Source organism: Cupressus sempervirens, chromosome 5 (assembly GCF_028749045.1).
Source record: "Cupressus sempervirens isolate cs-2001-9-10 chromosome 5, ASM2874904v1, whole genome shotgun sequence".
In the NCBI taxonomy this organism is placed as follows: domain Eukaryota; kingdom Viridiplantae; phylum Streptophyta; class Pinopsida; order Cupressales; family Cupressaceae; genus Cupressus; species Cupressus sempervirens.
In genome coordinates, this window is record NC_143122.1 from 817,597,369 (window position 1) to 817,604,707 (window position 7,339).

General features: G+C 33.4%; 1 pseudogene; it reads left to right on the forward strand.

Annotated features, from left to right (window-relative positions):
* The first annotated feature begins 5,122 nt into the window (after nt 1-5,122).
* On the forward strand, nt 5,123-6,619 carry LOC149558411 (cullin-1-like; annotated as a pseudogene).
* The last annotated feature ends 720 nt before the right edge of the window (nt 6,620-7,339 follow it).

The window sequence follows — 7,339 nt, forward strand, 5'->3', positions numbered from 1 at the left end:
TACCAACCTCCATTAAAGTATACATGTAAGGGTTCATGAGGAGGAAATCAAGTCCCTTACAAGAACTGGGCACCACAACCTATCCTGCCAACAGAGATCAGACCTTCAGCCAGGGAGGTTTATTGACATTTACTAACTTGAAAGCATGTTCTATTTTCCAATATAAAATATAGTTTCTTTTGAGCATGCATTTGTTTTCAACTTGACATAGTTGCAAGATATTAGTAGAATATAAGCTGACCATAAATTTTATGTGGTATTATACAAATCAAAGTACTCAAGAAATTTTTGATTTTACATGTTCAATGGTCTCCATTATGTAGATAACAATGATTTTACCAAACATTTTGCACACCATTCCACATAGCATTATCAATCCTAAGCAGCATTGATGAGTATCTTGTAACATACTGAATCTAAACATTGGCCCTTTCAAGAACCTCAAACCACATTTTTTATTAGTATGGAGCGCATACAAGTTACAAACATTTTGTTTAGTTGAACAGTTTTTTCATATTTCAAGAAACGTATGTTGGATGGACTAGATTACCTTTTATTTAATGCAATCATAGTTTCCAATGTTGATGTTATTTATTTTATTTTACATCTAGTTATTTATTTTATAGTTCTATAGCATTGATGTTTGGTACGAAAAGCATTTAGTTGGAGTTTCATGCAAGGTAATTCTTTGATTCTCTTTTCTTTGGTATCAAATCAGTTCTAAATGGCTTTGGTTGACTCTTTTAGGTGTTTAAGTTTGATATCTTCCACAATATTGCCTTCTTGAATAGCTCTGAGTTGATTCCTTATAAGAAGCTTGAATAGGTCCGAATGCTTCCACAATGCTATTAAATTAGTTAAGCCTTGCATTTCCTTAACTATTATTCCTCTTTGGGAGACAAGCTTATTGTGCCTTATTAGGTTGCTGCTCTGAGTTGATTCGGGTAGGTGTTTTCTTCATAATCAATGTTCACATCCAATCTCCATTCAAATTATCTTGATAGTAAGGACCATTTCCAAATCTGTATCAATAGCACATATATGACTAGTTGGAACACCTAGTTTATTATTGAATTTTAAGGCAGTAATGTAATCCCAATGGCTCCATTTCTCATGATAGGCAAATTTTGTGAGTATTCACTTAATTAGAGAGGCAAGGGAGGACGTGAAAAGGGCTATCTACTAAAGTGAGAATAGCATTGGTTGAGTTCTCTTGGAATTTGAAGTAGGACACTAGTGTTTCTTGAATACATTTCTTGGTTGGTTCAACTAAATTCCTTATTTGAATACATAGAAAGAGCAATATTTTATTTGTTTCAATCAATCAATTGAAAATTGGAGGATCATGTGTGCAACTTAATATAGGGAATAACCATCATTGATCCTATATTTTTTCAAGATTAGCTAACACCCCCCCCCAATGGAACCACTAGTTAACACTGCACACCAAAAGACACTAAAGCATTTCCAACTTGGAGGATCCTGTGTGCAACTTAATACAGGGAATCACCATCATTGATCCTATATTTATTCTAGATTAGCTAAACCCCCCTCAATGGAGCCAATAATTAACACTACACACCAAAAGACACTAAAGAATTTCCAACTTGGCCAAAAATAACTTTGTTACTATCCCATTACACTTATTACATCAACTATTCTACAATTAAATAAGATTTTCTCTTGAAGTTGTGGAAGTAGTTGTTGATGAAATCAATGCAGAGCATGTGGGAATTCGGCTTTCTGCTTTCTCAACTTATGACTCAAATCACGATCTTGATGCTTACAAAACTAGTGATCTTTCTCTCATATCGTGCAAATCTTTCTGGCTTGTGAGGAATTTGGTTATTGCCCAAACACTTTAGGAGTAGATGTGGAAAATATTCAATGCCTGAGAGCATGCATGTTCTTCCCAATTCCATTGATCATGGAAACCCCCATTTCAGGTATGTGCATTTTCATTCACCACCTTTCAATACTAGCTACGTTGCACATAAAGAACATTGCAATGAAATAGTTGGATTATTATCAGTCTATGTTTTCAGCATTGTGCAAAGAATATTGCAATGAAACACTAAATTCAAATAGAAATGGTCAATCAAAGGCCTCTCTAATTATTCTCAACTGTATTCCCTCTTCTTTTCAGTACACATAAATTGCAGCTACAGGAGCTCACAATTTAAGAAAATATGAAATTCATTTTTAGCCCAAATTAAAAATCCTATTTCTAAATACAATAATAGAACCAAAGATCTTTTTAAAAAATTTCCAGCAATTATCTCAATAGCATTTCAGTTTTGATAAATTTTGACCAATAATCTCATTAGCCCAAAACCTTATCAAAAGTCTCATCACTTTTCATAGATCACTTTTCCTCTATACTTGGTATATCTCTTTTTTTCACTTGTTTTTTGATGTCAATCGATGTAGGTCTACACCAGCAAATGATTTACAAATTAGAATTAGAAATCATAGAATACAGCATTACGGTCCTCATTTCCAACTTAAATGGACTAAGATAGGCTTGAGAGCTTTGCTTTAAATCGAGATTTCACAATCCTTTGGTTTGGTCCCACTCTAACTGTCATAGCTCTAAAAATCCCAGTAACCTACAAAAAAAACCAATGTCAACCTTCAAATGCTAACACTTGGCAATAAAAATGAGTGTAGAATTTGTATATCATGTAATGTCAGACACACCTCGATTCGATCACCAGGTTTGGCCGCATCAACAAGTTTATCGTGCATCAACAAGCTAACAGTGTGCAAGATTTCCCCCTCTGGAATGGCATCAGGCATTTCTTGCAGCCTTACAATCTTCTTATCAGAAAACCTAACCACAAAGTAAAAGGATATAGTTGTCTTCAGAGTCTTGAAAATGCAGCTTCAAATAATGCATAAATTACAATCAACAAGTTCCTACCTGCATCCGTTATGCATCAATGTCAAAGAATTCATAGCAACACATTCTGGCCTTGCACAACGTGTAGGTTCATCAATCTGACCTAAGCATTTGAAGCATAAAATAGGATGTGAATACAAATCCAGCAAAAAAACTTTTAGACAGCAAGTACCATTGTACGTAGTGAAGCAAAGATATGAGATTTTTTTTAAAACATGAAATACATTTGACAAAATTCGGTAGAAGATTCTCATGGAAAATGAGAATAAAATTTGGTGTGAAAGTTCTCATACATGGATTTTTTCACACTAAAAAAATGTGCTCTCTCATATATAGCTTTCATCAAGCAAACATCTCAATGTGAGAAGAACCTCATGTACGTTGTCCTATTAGTTCCAATTAAGGTTACAAAGAGCAGATCAACAGTGGCCGTGTCACAATAAGGAGTAAGATCTTATTTGCAAAATCCTAGAATCTAAAAGCTTCTAAGATCACTTTCATAAGCATGAATCTTTTTAAAGTTGTAGATTCTCTGCCACAATTTATGCAAAATAGAATTGAGAAACAAACATAACATACAATGAAGACACAATTAACTATTATATTAATAGTTCAATTGCAATCCAACGAATTACCTCTATCAACAAGTACTGGTGTTGGAGCATATCCACAAACAAGGCACCTAAAGAATGCTTCTTTGATTTCTAGTTTAATTGAGCTACACCGAATTATCATTCCTTTGACTGAAACCATCTTCTCAATATCTAGATTTCAAAGACAACAAAACCCCCTTATTAGATTTGTCAAATAGAATTGAACAATGAAGACGTAACTTTAAAAAGCATTGCCTACCTGATGGATTTAGATCTTGCATGTTAACTATATCTCTAAGATTGAATATTCTTGCCTGAATGCAATGGCAGTTATATGCAAGTCTGAGGCATATTTATGTGCATAAATAAACAAAATCTGAAACAACAAAGTCATTAAATGAAAACATACTAACTGACAAAACATATTTTTCCAAAAATACAATTCAGTCACTTGTATGTGCTTCTCCCATAAAGGCTTGAGGTGAACAACTACATCCATCCATACAATGTAAAAAATGGTGAGAACTTCAATAGGATATTTGACCATCTTGCCATAAAGGTCTTCATCATATTCAAAGATGTTCATTGCATCAATATTTAGCGAATCACCTTCGACTTCCATTGTCTAAATGAGAAATCAACTAAATGAAGTGAATACAAAAGAAAATGTGCTTAACCAATAATTTGAAATGAGACTAGATGGTAACCATAAGAAGCCAGCAGGGACAAATTTGAACCTATTCCAAGAGCCTCATGTATTTCCCCTCAAGGTCTGAAGGCTCATCCCTAAAATTCATCAGAAAGCGCTGAACTGCTTGATTGACAATCTTGAACACTTATGTTTGTGCCCCAAACAAGCATAGGTGGGGTTGCCATCAAGGTCACCCTCGAAAGACTGGGGCATCTAATTATAACAGCCAAAAGAGGTAATTAATGTGTGTTTCAACATAACAAATTGTACAAATTGAAAAGGAACGATTGACTCAATTGATAGGCAATTCTCTGTCCAAAAGGTTTCTTGGTACAAGGTAATATCTTCAAAATAGGTTTCTTTAATGTAGAAGGCACCAAAATTTGGTACATAGGCATCTACTATGTCGATTCCCTAAGGAGGCAGTTGCTTGGACAGTCAATGTGGACCACCCACTGAGGTTTGTAGAATAGAAGGGTTGCCTGGTATGACCCATTTGACAGGACCCTGGGAATCTCCATGGTTGAACTGACCCAGAATCTAGGTGTGTAGGCTAACATACCATTAATATAGTTTTTAATGCTTCTCACTAGCAATAAAGCATGTTTAATTAGCCCATTATTTAGCTGGTTCACCTTTATTACTTCAAACAATCTAATCTAATGTTTATAACAGTAGAGTTCTGTTTATTAGAATATGATACATTTTCTATTTTGGTATGTCCAGGTTACATACTCCATATTCTTAATATATGGTTCAATTTCTTTTTGTACTAGTCTAGTTTTAATTGCTTTAAAAAAATTTAAATGACTATTGTTTGGAATTATCAAGTATAGATTAACCCAGACTTTGCCAAAGGTCATAAAGCATGAGGAACGGAAAATTTACACATCTAGAATTCATGACGTGAATGACAACTTTACACATCTAGAATTCATGACGTGAATGACAATCTTCATCCATATAATGCTATTTTAAAATTTAGGACTTTGTCTTGTTATGTGTTGTGATATATAATTAATATTTGTCAAAATTGCAGGAAGAAGCTTGCATAGAGACTTTTGTTTGATAAAAGTGCAAATGATGATCATGATAGAAGCATATTGACAAAGCTGAAGCAACAGTGTGGTGGTCAGTTTACTTCTAAAATGGACGGAATGGTATGTTGCATCATACATAAATAAAAAACTCACTTTGATTCTTATCAATAAAGTTAATCTAATTGTAAATTGTGTAAAAATATGTGTGCTTGTATGTAGAACACAGATTTAACATTAGCAAAGGAGAACCAAGGGAATTTTGATGATTATCTTAATGAAAATTCTCAAGCACATCCTGGCATAGACTTGACTGTGGCAGTTTTAACAACTAGGTTTTGGCCGAGTTACAAATTATTTGATCTTAACCTACTAGCCGAAATGGTATGTCCATTTTGTATATAGTATATCTTTTAAATTTGCCAATTTTTGAAGTAGTTTAACATTTTGACCTTTGCTACTTAATGTAGGTAAGATGCGTAGAGGTGTTCAAGCAGTTCTATCGGACAAAGACAAAGCATAGAAAGCTTACATGGATATAATCTCTGGGTACTTGTAATATTAATGGGAAGTTTTACCCTAAGCCTATGGAACTTGTTGTTACTACTTACCAGGTAATTGCCTTTTTGGTTGATTACTGGCTGACAATTTGATTCCTTCATTCATATAAAATGGGATTATAGGTCATTTTCTACTGATCATTATTGGGAATTTCTTCTTCCAATTTCTGGTTAAGAATTAGTTGGGTAGGATAAGTTAAAGCAATGGTTAATGTCATTAATTGTTAATGACCATACATTGATAATTTCATTCATTTTCTACTTATGCTATCTGTTTAAAGGAAAACTAAAATTGATGTGTTATAGAAACCATAATATGCAAAGTGAATACATCACATTTATCAGTGTCAATTTCCTTGATATATTTGGAATTCACTTCTTTTTCCTTGTGTAACTTACTTTTGTGGTTATGATACACAGGCATCAGCATTCTTGCTATTCAATGCATCTGAAAGGCTAAGTTACTCAGAAGTAAAGACTCAATTGAATTTGACCAATGAAGATATTGTTAGATTGCTACACTCTCTTTCATGTGTGAAACATAAAATTCTCAATAAAGAGCCAAATACAAAAACTGTGGCACAAACAAATGTCTTCGAAGTCAATTCAAAATTCATTAATAAGATGAGGAGAATCAAGGTATGAACTCTAATATAACAAATTGTATACTATTTTTCTTGTCTATTTTTAACAAAAATTAATGCATGTGGAGATCACATGGGAATTGGTTTCTACCTGATTGCAAATTCCACTCCCACCAGTGGATGAGAAAAAAAAAGGTGATTAAGGATGTGGATAATGATAGACGTTATGCAATTCTAATCAATAAATTATGAGTTAGCTGAAGATCAATGCTAATATGTTTTCTCATGAATCTTTTTCCAGGGTGTTGCTACTCTAACTCCTAGACTGATTTAACTTCATTTTAAAGTACTAGCATTTACTCTTGGACTGATTTAACTTCATTTTAAAGTATTGGCTCTGAATTTGTATTGATTAGATGTCATTTTAGAGTTGTAAAGTTGTAATATGGATAATATGGTAACAAAAGGTGATCAATGCCAATGGTAGTCACTTGGTGTTAAAGAAATCAAGAACATCTTAGAGGAGACTTGGAATATTGTATTGGCTATGTCATTTGTGGTTCTTCTGATAAAGTGTTAAATTGTTGATAGAAGCAACAAAAAGTACTTCATCCCAGACAAATAGGTGTTGAAGCTCCGCTTCTTGTCCTCCAAATGATCAGAGCTTTTAATATGGATAATATAGTAATCAAAGTTGATTGAATGGTATTTACCTTGCATTTAAAAAATTGGAAATATTTGAATAGGAAAATCTGGAGCATCATGAAGGAGGCTTGGTCACATCCTGGATATCATTTTGAAATTTACCATACAACATTGTTTAAGAGCATCACTATGTTTGTTCATCAGTCACCCATTGTTCCTTTCTCTGTTCACTCTTTATAGGAAATGAATTTGTGAATAGAGGGACATTTTTTGCTAAGTGAATACTAACAATGAAAATGCTTGAACACATAACATTGTTCAGAATTT